The sequence below is a fragment of the Herpailurus yagouaroundi genome, unplaced genomic scaffold (assembly GCF_014898765.1).
Source record: "Herpailurus yagouaroundi ecotype Mexico unplaced genomic scaffold, PumYag 206, whole genome shotgun sequence".
NCBI lineage: Eukaryota > Metazoa > Chordata > Mammalia > Carnivora > Felidae > Herpailurus > Herpailurus yagouaroundi.
In genome coordinates this window covers 5,419,935-5,435,503 of record NW_024412437.1, presented here as the reverse complement: position 1 = coordinate 5,435,503, position 15,569 = coordinate 5,419,935, and positions in this window count along the sequence as shown.

The window sequence follows — 15,569 nt, the reverse complement described above, 5'->3', positions numbered from 1 at the left end:
GAATAGTTCAATATTCAGTTCAACATCCCATTGAATAATTCAATTACTGAAGGCCTAAGTGTCAGACATTTTTTTTTTTTGATCTTCTAACATTCTCAAGGGCCTACGAATTAAGTGTATTTTCTCCACTATGCATAATGAAGCTGAAGCTTAAAGAGATTTAAGGCTTTCACCAGCCAGCAAGACAAGAACTCAAGATTCAAACCCACTTTGTTCTAAAGTCAAAGCTCATTCTTAGCTACTATACACATCTGCCTCTGTGCTACACCAATGGATGATTTAATTTCGGGCATTTGTGTCTGAACTGACAATAATCTTTTGTATCAAATGTATAGAGATTTTGATGGTAGCCTATGCATCATGAGTCTCAGTTAGTCACAGAAATTATTTACTCAGTTTATAGTTGTTACATCCTAAACTCATGGAGATTAACGAAATGGCTGATAATAATGTTCGAGGCCTAATTATTAGCTTGAGCAGGTACACTTCACGCTTGGTACCTAATCACATACTGGGCCTTTGTGAAAACAGAGCAGTTAGACTAATATCAGCAACTCCTGAAGGAAGATTAAAGTAGCTGACAAGATCTTGAAAATTCCCTTGGATATTATGGATTTCATTTTAAGTGAAAAATGCAAAGCAATTACATTTCTTGTAACAGAATTCCTTATTTTATGTAATTTATGCTGAGTATTTTTATTTAAAAGTTAGCAAACTTGATTTCTTACAAACATGTAAAAAATATTAGCGCATATGGAAAAGATGGAGAGGATATTTTTTGGTCTTAGGAGAGTAGGGGAAGTGAATGATGTTTCTCCTTTAAAAGTTTTTCAATATTGTTGTTTTAGTGGTTTCTCATTTTTAAAAGAAACAACTAAGTAAAACTTACTATTTAACGCATAGAAGAATGTTGTGGACTGGATTCTATTTTACCATGTATGTGATGTTACCCAAGTCACTTAATTCTATACAGTTAGAATATATTTACTATAAAAACAACTAGATTACAAATTATCCCCATCCCTTCTACTTGCCCTATAATCCCTTGGGGGCAAATCACCTGTTGTAGGTTGAATTGTATTCCCCGAAAGATACATTCAAGTCCTAACCCCGGTGTATTTGACCTTATTTGGAAATGCGATCTTTGCCGATGCAGTCAAATTAAGACTAGGTAATACTGAATTAATATGGGCCTTAATCCAATGACTGACATCCTTCCAAAGCAAGGGACATTTGGGCGCACAGAAGACAAACAGGGAGAAGGCCAGGTGATGGCAGAAGTAGAAATGGGAATGATGTATCTACAAACCAAGGAACACCAAGGACTGTGGGTAAACCAGAAGTAAGGAAGAAGCATGGAAGCCTCCAGAGGAGCGCAGACCTGCCAACACCTTGATCTCAGACTTCTGGCTGCCAGAACTGTGAGAATAAATTTCCCTTGTCTGTTACTTCGTGTTACAACAGTCCTACCTTGGGTGATAGGTCCCCCAAACCTGCAAGGTCCACATGGATTATCTACATCAATCATGGGATGAAGCGAAGGAAGCAGTGTGGCATCTGACAACCCTGGTAATAGGAGGACCCCCAAATCATCCACAGGTTCTTGCTGACAACAGCAACCCAAACCATAAAGGATTGTACTGGATTCAGTTCATGAGTGGATGTGGAGACTGGGGTGGGATAAGGTCTAACCATGTCTAATGATACTTGAGGAATCCAACCTCCGTAAGCTCAGAAAGCCAGCACATCAACGAACCCTTCCAGGAAAGTTCTGCTTTGGACATGATGGAGTTACAGCCTCCCTGGGCATTCTTCAGATAAATGCTGAACAAAACACCAAAGTCAACAAGCCGCAGCAAGCAGATCTTGGAAGGCTTAAATTCAGATGGAGGGCTCCCCCTTGTTCCGGTCGGGCAGGAAGGGGTCTCGGGGCAAGCAGAGCTTCCTCAGAGTTAAGAGAGACCCCATAGATGATCGAGGACCCCAAAGTGGCCGTGAGAACTTGCCAAGTTTCTGGTTCACCCTGGGATCACACATGTGCAAAACGGACTGGAGTCCCTCTGAACCGAGAGCCGAGACATCACCCAACCCAGGTGTTGACAATTTGCAGTTTTAGTAGAACCATTAATTGCCTACTGAAACATAAATATCAACGACCTGGAGGAAAATGACAGAATCCACAATGTCCAGGGCCCGATGGAAAATTACTCTACATACACAGAGCCAGAAAAGATGTGATCCGTTTTAAAGGGAGAAGGCTATCAACTGATGCCAACCCCAAGAGGACCAAGGTGTCAGAATCCTCAGGCTAGAATTAAAAGCCACTATTATAACTATGCCGAATGAGGCAACAGGGATCATTCTCACAGGGAATAAAAATATAGGAAATTGACAGAAATGTAAAAGAAAAACAAACGGATGTTTAAACAAAAATTCAATATAAAAATATATTCCTATAATATAAATTCAAATATCAAATTTATTGGATAGCTTCAGTAGAAGAATGGAGATGACAGGGAAAATGATCAGTGAACCCGAAAGAGATAGATGATAGATGGATGGATAGATAGATAGATAGATAGATAGATGATAGATAGATCTCTTTCTGATAAAAGTACTAAAGTGAGCTCCAGACAAGAAATAAGAGTGGAAGGACTTTAACATAATGATTGGTGGTAAGCATTAAGCATATACTTAATTTGAAGTATTAAGAATCAATAACAATTATCAGGGATTATGTGTTGTAGTACAAATATAGTACAATTATTTTTAATGATGAAGAATCGGGACTTTATGTAAAAAGTAGACTAAGCTTGCTGATTTTCTTAGTGGTCTCAGGACTAAACAAACCTAAAATCAGATGTGGGGCAGCTGAGGAGAAAAAAGAAAAGGTAAATGAGAGTGTTGAGTATTCAATATTGCTTATAGGTAGGAAACCATAATACATTATGACCAAGTGCAGGTTATCTCAGAAACGCAAGAGTGGCTCAGTATTAGAAAATCCAAAATCAGGGGCGCCTGGGTGGTGCAGTCGGTTAAGCGTCCGACTTCAGCCAGGTCACGATCTCGCGGTCTGGGAGTTCGAGCCCCGCGTCAGGCTCTGGACTGATGGCTCGGAGCCTGGAGCCTGTTTCCGATTCTGTGTCTCCCTCTCTCTCTGCCCCTCCCCCGTTCATGCTCTGTCTCTCTCTGTCCCAAGAATAAATAAACGTTGGGGGAAAAAAAAAAGAAAATCCAAAATTTATCACCTGTATAAGGCTAGAAAGGAAAATGATATAATCATCTCTGTAGATGTAAAGAAGACATTTGACCAATTTTATACCCGTTCTTTCTAAAATACTCAAGTATTGATATATGGATACTTCCTGAATATGAACTATACACACACACACACACACACACACACACAATATCAGCATTTTCCTTACTTAGTGGGGAATTAGAGGCTTTTCCTGAAAAATTCAGAAACAATATAATGATGCTTGCAATCTCCATTCCTATTTCATATTGTGTTGGAAGTATTAGTCAATACAATTAGATACAGAGTTAGCACTCAAGACACATAGATTAAAATGCAAAAAGCAAAAAGTAGGGGTGCCTGGCTGGCTCAGTCTATAGAGCGTGTGACTCTTGATCTGGGGGTTGTGAGTTCAGGCCTCACGTTGGGTGTGGAGATTACGTAAAAAATAAAACTAAAGAGCAAGAACTATAAAGACCTGTGCTGTCCAGTATGGTAGCCAACAGTGACATGTGATTATTTACATTTAAAATAAGTATTGTTGGGGGATCTGGGTGGCTCAGTCGGTTGAGCATCGAACTGAGCTCAGTTCATGATCTCACGATTTGTGAGTTCAAGCTCCTGCATCTGGCTCCCTGCTGTCAGTGCAGAGCCCACTTCGGATCCTCTGGCCCCCTCTGCCCCTCCCCCACTCACACCCTTTCTCAAAAATAAAACATGTTTTTAAAAAGTAAGTATTGTTAGGGGCGTCTGGGTGGCTCAGTCGGTTAAGCGGCCGACTTCGGCTCAGGTCACGATCTCGCAGTCCGTGAGTTCAAGCCCCGCGTCGGGCTCTGTGCTGACAGCTCAGAGCCCGGAGCCTGTTTCAGATTCTGTGTCTCCCTCTCTCTGACCCTCCCCTGTTCATGCTCTGTCTCTCCCTGTCTCAAAAATAAAATAAAACATTAAAAAAAATTTTTTTTTAAAGTAAGTACTGTCAGTTTTTTGTTTACTTTTCCGGTTTGTACTACACAGTTTAATAATAAAAATGGGGTTTTCTTAATGGAAAAAATAAAGTAATTATAAGTAAAAGAAAGTTAGAATTCAGTTCCTCAGTCACACTAGCCACAGTCCAGGTGCTTAATAACCATACGTTGATGGTAGCTTCTATTTTGGATGAGGTAGATATTAAACATTTCCATCATTACAAAACTTCTATTGGATAGTTTTATTATAGACCATATATATATATACACATATATGTACATACATATATGTGTATATATATGTATATATATAACTTGAAAACCCAAAGTAAGCAATGGAAAAAATAGTACAATTAAAAAATTAGGCAAGTATTGAGTTTTAAAATTAACACACCAAATCCATTGCTTGCGTACAGACTATTTTTATAATAGCAATAAATATAAATATTCATGTTCTTGGATAGGAATACTTCAGAAAAATGTTAGTTTTTCCCTTCATTAATCTACACATGTAATGCCATCCCAACAGAAATACTCTGAGGCTTTTTTCTGTAACTAGACACGCGGGTTATGAAAGGCTTGGGGAGAATTAGACAAGCAAGAGGAATAAGAAGAGCCATGTGGCCAGGCGGCTGTTGGTTTGCAAACTGGCCCCATACAGGGAGGCCCAGGAGAGACAGGAGGCAGAGGCAGGTGGCTCCAGATCGGTAGGTGGTGGTTGTAAGAAGGGGACTTACGAGACTTGTCTTGGACGCCGCCGGGCAAGTAGATTTCCGAACCCTCCAGGAGACTCTTAAACATTCACACAGCAACCTTAAAGGAGTTCCGTCATATAGAGTGTCCAGAAGGTCTCAACAACACATTGTTCTCTCAAGGCTGCCTCCTTGAAAATGCCTCTGGCTGTCCGCATGGCGGGCAAAACACACCTGGTACATTTCAAGTACAGGGGAGGGGGCGGGGAACCTCTGATCACCCCCGGGGTCCAGGACGCGAGTCAACCCGTGGTCATAACCTCCTGGTGACCTCCTCCAATAGTAGTATTGCCAGGTATTAAAATATACTCCAAAGCAGTGATTCGCAACTTTTCTCCACACTCCAGGGAACACACAGCAGTGTTTGGAGACATTTTGATTATCACAGCTAGGGACTGGGATGGGAGTAGGGGTTTATTGCTGGTATCTAGTGAGTAGAAGCCAAGGATTATGCTCATCATTTTACAATGCACAGAATACCCCCCTCCAAAAAAGAATGATTTAGTCCAAAATGTCAATACTGCAGAGGTTGAGAATCTTGGCTCCAAAACTTCTTTATTTAAATCATATTGGTATTGTTGCATGAATAGACAGGCCACTGGGGAAAAAAAGTAGACCATTCAGAATTAGATCTAGTTGCGTGTTTAATTTAGTATACAATAAAGACACACTGGAAATTAGTGGGGAAGAGGTTGATTTTTTTTTAAATTTTCTTTTCATGTTAATTTATTTTTGAGAGAGAGAGAGAGACAGAGCATGAGAGGGGGAGGAGCAGAGAGAGGGGGAGACAGAGTCTGAAGCAAATTCCAGGCTCCTAGCTGTCAGCACAGAGCCCCACGTGGGGCTCCAATCCATGAACTGTGAGATCATGACCTGAGCTGAAGTTGGACACTTAACCAACTGAGCCACCCAGGTGTCCCAAGATTGGTTTTTAAATAAGGAGGACTGTGATGTCTGGATAGCCATATGGAAAAAAGCTAAAGTTGGACCCAATCCTTGATAGTACTTCAGGATATATTAAAAATAGATCAGATATGGGGTGCCTGGGTGGCTCAGTGGGTTAAGCTTCTGATTCTCAATATTGGCTTAAGTCATGATCTCTCAGTCATGAGATCGAGCCCATGCCAGGCTCAGTAGGCACAGAGCTCAGAGACTGCTTCAGATTCTCTCTTTCCCTCTCTCTCTGCCCCTCCCCAGTTGTTCTCTCTCTCTCTCTCTTTCTCTCTCTCTCTCTCTCTCAAAATAAATAAATAAAACTTTAAAAAAAATTTTTAAATAGATCAGAGAGTTAGATTTATTTATTTAAGTCATCTCTACACCCAATGTAGGAGATCAAGAGTCACATGCTCCATCATCTAAGCCAGCCAGATGCCCCTAGATCAAATATTTAAATGCAAAAAAGTGAAACATAATATACACACAGAAGCCCTCATTCATCTTAATATGTACATCTTTGTAAATTCTTTTTTTTAAGTTTATTTATTTTGAGAGAGAAAGATAGAGGGAAAGAAAGAGGGAGAGGGCAGAGGAGATACAGAGAGAGAGAGGGAGAGAGAATTCCAAGCAGACTCCACACTGTCAGCACAGACGGGTGGCCCGGATACAGGGCCCAGACTCACAAACCTGGAGATCATGACCTGAGCCGAAAACAAGAGTCAGACACTTAACCGACTGAGCCACCCAGGTGCTCCGATAAATTCTTATAAATAAGATAACGACTATATACATCAAGAAATAGAACACTACTGTCACTACAGAAGGCCATCTCCTATGGTATTTTCCTGATTACAGTGTCTTTCCTCTTTCCAGAATTAATCACTATTCTGATATTCTGAGCTTTATGGAAATCAGTTCCTTGATTTTCCTGATATCTCTACGAGTCTAAATAGAACAGCTACGTTTTACCCTTAATTATATTTTATGTAAGTGGAAGCATACCATATCTCTTCTTGTGTATCTTGCTTTTGTGTTTTTCTCTCAAGATGTTTATGTAATATATCCACATTGGCATATCTGATTATAGTTCCTGTTGATGGTTTTATAATATTCTTTTTATGGATCTACCTCCATTTATCCATTCTGTTGTTGATAGGTGGTTGAGTTGTTTCCACATTTTGGCCCTTATGAATGATACTGCTATAAACATTCGTGTGTGTGTGTGTGTGTGTGTGTGTGTGTGTGTGTGTGTGTGCGCGCACATGTTCAGGTGCACATGTCCCTGTATTTCAGAATATATAGGAGTATCTTGGGGGGATGTATATTACATTCTTGAAAAGAATGTACATTCTATGGTTATTACAAGCAATTCTCTACAGATGTCTGTTCAAGTTTTGTTAATCATGTTTTTCAAATCTTTTATATCTATTTGTCCTTTTTGTTTATTGCATCAATTACTCAAGGTTTTTTTTTTCTCACAGTACAATTCATGGATATTTTTCTTTCTTTTGTGGTTCTTTCTTCTTTATGTACCTTCAGACTGTGTTACTACGTGTGCATAAAATGTAGAATGGCTTCCTCCCTTTTAAATTTAATGTTTTCATTAAAAAATTTTTTTAATTTAATGTTTTATCCTTATGAAGTGGTCCACTTTATCCCTAGTTTCTGTTTTTATCTTTAAATTTACTTTCTTTCATACCCACTAGAGTTTTTTTGAGGTGTTTTTTTTTTTTATTTTATTTACGTAATCTCTACACTCAACATGGGGCTCGAACTCACAACCCTGAGATCAAGAGTTGCATGCCCTTCTGAGCCAGCCAGGCACCCCTCTTTCATATCTGTTTGGCTACCCGAGCTTCCTGTGGTTAGCACACACCGAAGCATGTGAGTGTATTGGCCTTACTTATCCCTCTTGGAATTTACCAAACCAACCGAAGCATGTGAGTGTACTGGCCTTACTTATCCTTCTTGGAATTTACCAAACCACTGATCTGTGAATTGGCAACCTAACCAGTTCTGGATAGTTCTCAGCCTTTATCTCTTCAAATATTGCCTCCGTTTCTTCCCTCTGCTCTTTCTAGAACTAATCAAACATATGTCAGATTTCTACACATCTCTTAAGCTCTCTTCTGTCTTGTTCACATTTTTCCCACTCTACTGAAATTCTGGGTAATTTCTTCAATCTTTTCATTATCTAATTCTTCTTTGTTTTTTCTGCTTCTTGACACATCTACTGAACTTCTGATTTCAACTACTACATTTTTCATCTTGACAACATTCCATTTGGTTCTTTTTCAAAACTGCAACATTACTCTTAGTTTTCTGCTGTCTGCCAATATCTCCAAACACATTTATGTCTTTAAAGGCACCGAGGATATTGTTTTCTAATCTGCATCTGGTTATTTGCAGGACTGTTTCTGCTGTTTCTTGTTTCTGCTGCTTCTCTTTCATGTTGCCTTATTTCCTTGTGCCTTGGTGATCACCGGTGGAGCACTGATGATTGTCTTTGAAATACTTTGTAGGGGTTCTACGGTGCCTATGAGGATAGTGGCCTCCTCCTAAAGGCATTTGCCATTCATATGCCTGTACATTAGTGCATTACCAACGGGGGAGCACTTCATCCAAGTTCAAGGCTTGGGATTCCTGGTCCATCCCAGCTATGCACATCCGGGGTGCAGGTCTGCATGAGGCTGGTCTGTGGCAAGAGTGGTAATTTTATTCCCAGGCCACGCTGACACAAACCTTTATGCCAAGGCAACCCTGAAGTTGGGCCCTGGGGAGGTCAGATGTAGTTTATCTTTACCTTAAGAATGTAGCCTTTTGGGAGTCCCAACTAATATTGGTAGGGAGGGTTCTTTTTTAGACATTCTTCTTTAGATGTGCTTTGGCCCTTGGCTTCTGCCTTTATTCCACTGAAGGCAAGGAACAGAAAAGTCCAAGTATGAAGGATTAGCAAATATCTTCTTTAGATCAAAAATGTTTTTGATGGGATCACCTGGGTGGCTCAGTCAGTTAAGCATCTGACTCTTTACTTTGGGTCAGGTCGTGCTCTCACAGTTCATGGGTTTGAGCCCTGAGTCAGGGTCTGCACGAGCCTGCTTGGGATTCCTTCTCTCTCTGTCCCTCCCCTGCTCACAGGCTCGCTCTCTCTCTCTCTCTCTCTCTCTCAAAATAAATACATAAACAACAACAAAATTTTTTTTAAATAAATGTCTTTAAAAAATGTCTTTGATGCTCTAATGTAAAGCTTGGTTTCACTTTCTTTAAATAAAAAATACTAAAAATCCAAAGAAAAAATATAACCAATTTTATTTCCACCACCTATAATTAACTACTATTTATATCCTCTCATATTTGTTTTGCTATACTACTTTTTAAAAGTTATTTATGCTCTTTTAAAGTAATTTAGGGGGCGCCTGGGTGGCGCAGTCGGTTAAGCGTCCGACTTCAGCCAGGTCACGATCTCGCGGTCCGGGAGTTCGAGCCCCGCGTCGGGCTCTGGGCTGATGGCTCGGAGCCTGGAGCCTGTTTCCGATTCTGTGTCTCCCTCTCTCTCTGCCCCTCCCCCGTTCATGCTCTGTCTCTCTCTGTCCCAAAAAAATAAATAAACGTTGAAAAAAAAATAAATAAATCTATAAAGTAATTTAGGCAAAAAAGAAATATAGGGACACCTAGCTGGCTCAGTTGGGAGAGCATATGCCACTTGATCTTGAGGTCATGAGTTTGGGCCCCCTATTGGATGTGGAGATGACTTAAGTAAAAATAAGACAAGAAAGACAGAAAGAAAGACAGGAAGAAAGAAATAAAAAGAAAAAAGAGAAAGAAAGGAAAACTGAGCATTTTAAAAGCTTGTCTTGTCAACATTAAACAACATTCTAGACACCACTGATACACGTAAAGCCTTTTGTGCACCGAGACAGATAAAATATTGATCATGAATAGATAAAAAGATAAAAATACTTTGTAAAAATGACAACTATAAGAGTGATTGCCATTAAAATATTACATTTTTGGGGGGTGCCTGGGGTGCGGTTAAACATTGGACTTGATTTCCGCTCAGGTCATGATCTCAGGGTCCTGAAATCGAGCCCTGCGTTGGGCTCTGTGCTGACAGTGAGGAGCCTGCTTGGGATTCTCTCTCTCTCCCTCTCTGTCTCTCTGCCCTTCCGCTGCCCATGAGCACGCTCTCAGAATACACAAGCATTTTTTAAATTACATGTTGTTGAATTTAGTGTAAGAAAAATAAAAGGAAGTGAAATTGGAATTGTTGAACTTCGCATGTCTCTACCACAGGAAAACTCATTTCCTAAAATAGGTCTCTAGGGTTAATTTTAAAAAAGTACAGGGGTGAACATTAAAAACAGTAAGATATTTAAGTCATTATGCTTTTTAAAAACGTTACATCCTTCAGATTTGGGAAGTATTTACAGACTGTCTGCTGTGAGCCTTAGGGGATGTTCTCCCTCCCATCTTCGGAGTCGAGAGTTCCATCACGGTTACATCATCCGGGTTACCGCGTTCACGTTCGGTTCACTGTATTTCTCCTGGTTGTTTTGCTCTCTGATCAAACGGATTCAAAGTCAACACTGTGCTTTCACTTCTTGCCTCTTTGTTCCTGAATTCTTTGAGATGTCCGAATTAGGTTATCAAGACTTCAGAAAGACTCCTGGTGCGATGGCTTTAAGCGAGTCATTTCATGTTTGAAAATAAGACCTTATAAATAGAATGGCATCCTAATTGAAAGAGGAGATCCCTGCCAACACCTTCCCTGAAAGCATTGTAGATTACTAGTTCTCAAACTTGAATATGTGTAGAAATTACCTGGGGGCTTGTTAAAAATGCAGATTCAGGGAGCCTGGCGTAGGGTCTGACAGAGATTGGGCATTTCTAACAAGTGTCCAAGGTATCACCAGTGCTACTGACCTGTGGTTCCCACTCTTTATAGCACTCTTGTGGACTTTGCTGCATTATCTGTGGACCCTGAATGTGGCTGCAGAGAAGTTTAATGCCAGTTTTATTTCTCCTCTGTTGAAGATGATTTGCCTTCTCTCCCTGGATGTCTAAAGAATTCTTCTATCCTTGAGATTCAGCCATCACATGGGATTTGAGCTTTCTCTATCAGACTTCCCTGGCGGGGTGAGGGGGGGGATGAGGGGGGAACGTTCTTTTTAATTTGGAAGTGCAGCCTTTTTCTTTATTTATGAGCTATTCTTCCTGAATTATATTTTTGTGTACCTCTGTACCATGTGATGGGCCCCTATTTCATGGAGAGAAATTTATGATTGAATTATCTTGGTCTGCGTTCTGGATCTTGTGGCTTCATTTATTGCTTTCTTTTCTGTATTATTTTTTTATCTGCATTTACTCTGATTATCCGAAGCTTCTCAGTGCCAGTAATTCAATTCTCACCAGTGTCTATTAATTATTCTTTCTTTTTTTTGTTGTTTGGTTCTGTAATTACATGGTTCTGAACCTTGTGATCATTTTTCTGAGGTCAATATTACCCCTTCTGATTCTGTTCTTGAGCTAAGATAGCTCTGTGCCTCTTGAATGCTGTATTCCCTCTTCCCTCTATAGGATATTTGCAGTTACCAAGCTACTGCTTTTGCTAAGACTTAAGTGCCTCTGTCTCACCTGATGTAATGTGGTGACTTCTTGATTCTCTTTCCACAGTGCATTGCACCTGCTTGTTCAACCTCCATTCTCATTTCCCTCAATTCTGAGTGTAGACCATCAGAGAAAGTGAGGCTCATTGTTCATTTCTTTATCTCCCTCTCCCCCAACAAATGTGAGATACTGTGATTTATGGGATATATATGTATTTTGTCAGTGAGATGACCAAAATATGTTTCTCATATACATTTGGTCTTCGTCCACATTTCTTGTCTCACAGCTCACAAAACCCTTAGAGCTTCCTGAGCAGTAAAAGCAAAGGGAGCATCCTTTGTTTTAATATTTGGTCTCTTGACCTCAGCTGCTGCAAATGCTTCAAAGCCATCAAGGTGCCATGGGTGTTTCCTTATTCATAACCAGCCCCTTTCCACCAACATTGGGTTTATGTTAACGTGGTGATTTTTGGAAAGCACCTAAGAATTGACAGCTGGTTGCCAAGGGAACCCACCAAGAATAGAGGGTGGAACTGAAAGTTTCGGGGAGGAGAGAGGTGCTGGAGAAATCAATCACCAATGACTAGTGAGTTACTCAATCATGCCTATGTAATGAAGCCTCCACTAAAAACCCCCAGGAGGAGGGGGTTCGGGGAGCTTCCAGGTTGGGGAACCAGAACACTTCCATGTACCAACATATCGGGGCCCAAACTCCAGGAGGACAGAAACTCCTTTGTTTGGGACCTCATCCTATGTGTCTCTTCATCAGGCTATTGATGTGTATTCTTTAACGTCCTTCATAATATCCTTTGTAAACTGGTCATCTAGTGCATAAATAGGTGTCCTGAGTTCTGTGAGTCGCTCTAGCAAATTACTTGAACCCCAGGAGGAGGTCGGGGGAACCTCTGATTTAGAGCCAGTTGGTCAGAAGCACAGGTAACATTCTGGGCTTGTAACTGGTCTGTCTCATGGGCCTGAGCCCTTACCTGTGGAATCTGATGCCATCTCCAGGTAGAGAGTGTCAGAATTGACTTGAGTTGTAGGGCACCCAGCGAGTCCCCAAGCCTGGCTTGGTGGTATGGGGTCCCCTTCACGCATTGGAGTTGGGTGCAGAACCCAAAATACACCATGTTCCTAATCTTCAGAGTCCAAAGAGAAAAAAGTGAATAATTGGTTGTCTCTAATTTTTCGATGTGGTCTTTTTGGCTGTGGGGGGTGGGAGGGGAGGCATGGGAGCCGGTTGAGAGCCAAGTACTTCTCAGTTTTTCTCTATGGATTCTTTTATTTCTTGTCGATCCTTTCATCGTTTGATTGCCGTTGTTGATTTTTGCCTCTGGTGATTCTTTTAAAATTTAAGTCAGGTCAGGGGTGCCTGGGTGGCTCAATCGGTCAAGTGTCCAACTCTTGATTTAGGCTCAGGGCATGATCTCACAGTTTATGAATTCAAGCCCCACATCAGACTGCACTGACAGCACAGAGTCTGCTTGGGATTCTCTCTCTCTCTCTCTCTCTCTCTCTCTCTCTCTTTCTCTCTCTCCCCCTCCCTGTGTCCTCCCCGACTCACACTCTCACTCTCACTCAATAAATAAATAAGTAAACATTAAAACAAATTTTAAGTCAGGTCATACCACTCCATTATGTAAAATTTTCCAGTAGCTCCCCATCTCTGAGAAGAAAGCCTGAGACCTTACACTGGTTCCCTGGGCCCATAGGGATATGCCTCCATCATCACTCCTGTTGGCTCCCTGACCTCATCCAACTCTCTCCTCCTTGCTCATTCTGCTGAGACCTGCTGGCTTCTTTGTCATTCCAGGTGTTTACCTGCCTCAGGAACTTCTACCTGGAACATTCTTTCCTCCCTCCATCCCTCCCCACCCCCCTGCCTCCACATCTTCAGGGCTTGCTCCTTCTAAGTCTTTGTTCAAACAGCCTCTCAAAGTGACCTTCTCTGGCCAGCCTAGAAAACTACAGCCCTTGGTCCTTCCCTTTACTATTCACACTTTTCTCCATAGCACCTATGACTCTAAAGTACCATATCATTTATTTCTTTACTTTTCCTACTGATTGTCTCTACCTCTGTGTTCCCTGCTCCTTGCCAAGGTAAGCTATGCCAGGGTAGAGATTTCTCTGGCTAGAAACGTACTTGTCACAGGGGCACCTGGGTGGCTTAATCAGTTGAGCGTCCGACTTTGGTTCAGGTCGTGTTCTCATGGTTCATGAGTTCAAGCCTTGAGTCAGGCTCTGGGCTGACAGCTCAGAGCCTGGAGCCTGCTTCGGATTCTGTGTCTCCATCTCTCTCTCTGACCCTTCCCTACTTGCGCACACTCTCTCTCTCTCTCTGTCTAAAAAAATAAACGTTAAGGGGCACCTGGGTGGCTCAGTTGGTTGAATGTCCGACTTCGGCTCAGGTCATGATCTCATGGTCCATGAGGAGCCCCACGTTGGGCTCTGTGCTGACAGCTCAGAGCCTGGAGCCTGATTTAGATTCTGTGTCTCACTCTCTCTCTGCCCATCCCCTGCTCACGCTCTCTCTCTCTCTCTCTCTCTCTCTCTTTTTTTTTCAATGTTTATTTATTTTGGGGACAGACAGAGACAGAGCATGAACGGGGGAGGGGCAGAGAGAGAGGGAGACACAGAATCGCAAACAGGCTCCAGGCTCCGAGCCATCAGCCCAGAGCCTGACACGGGGCTCGAACCCACGGACCGCGAGATCGTGACCTGGCTGAAGTCGGACGCTTAACCGACTGCGCCACCCAGGCGCCCCTCTCTCTCTCTTTCTTGTCACACTTAGGCAGTATTTAATAAATGTTGGTTGAATTTATGTATTTGTTCTGTCATGGTGCTGGTAGTATATTTTGCTCATCATGGTATTGAGGGAGAGAAACTCTTTGGGGATGTTTCTCCTGCCCCTTCAACCCCCTCTCGCTTAATCTTCCCAACAATCTCCTTTACATTTCTTGATGAAAGCCATTCTTGTTCCCAGAAATCCTGTTCCAGTGTATAAGAAGCTTGTAATCAGGATGCCTTCTTATTGTTCATATTATACCTTTGACAGTAGCCCACTTCAGATTTCTTTGTTCCATGGGGTAACAGAGAAACACATACCTAAATAAAATATCCTTCACTTCTCAGCATCTCAACCTTCATTTTGATGGTAAAATGAGCTAAAATAGGGCAGTAGGAAGTTTATTTTGACTCCCTTCTTTTGATTCTTTTATTTGCTATTCCTTCTTGTATCTTCCCCCTTGGTGACAAAAGCCATATTCTGAATGAATCTTTGGCAAGTGGGTGACTTCGATTAAGGGCAGAAGAGTGAGCATTGACACACAGTTGGTTCCCTTCAAAGTCTGCATGTTTTCTCAGGTGCTTTTCTTGAGTCCCTGTATCCATACGCTCTTCTGGTAGTAACTTAATCTCTGCTAGTCCCTTCACAGGTTTTGTCAGTCCTTAACACGAATCAAAACATGATTTCAAGTGAGATTTATTTGAACATCTATAACCAAAACAGATGTAGTTTCTTGATACATTAAGTCCTTTGCTCAAGTAGCTGTAGCTTTAATAATCTTCAAACCATCTCAGCTAAAGGCTTTGTTATCTTGAATTCTTACCAGCTAGCTTTGAGGAGGACACTTGTTCACTGGAACCAAAGCTCGCTTGGTCAGTAGAGTAAACAGGAATCATCATCATCGTTAGATCTCAGGCACCGTGCCAAGTACTTAACATGCATCGTCTGACTTGATCCTCACAGTGATTTAATTATGTAGGTAAATTAAAGGGGACATTTTTTAAGGCTAAAATAAAAAAGATAAATAAAGGCTAAAATCTAAATAAAAAACGATAAGTAAAGATTATCTTTACTTCATGACCCTAATACACATCCAATACGTTGTTTAACTTCTTAGTTAATGAGGAAACCAATACAACGTTATAACTGATTCAAAGGAGAATTCAAAAGAATTACACACACGTAGCAATGAGGAATGCTGAAACGAATTTACAAATAGATGTAAAACGTGTTCATATCCAAAGACGATGGTGGATTGCATTTCAGTGGATGCAATCCGCACATCTT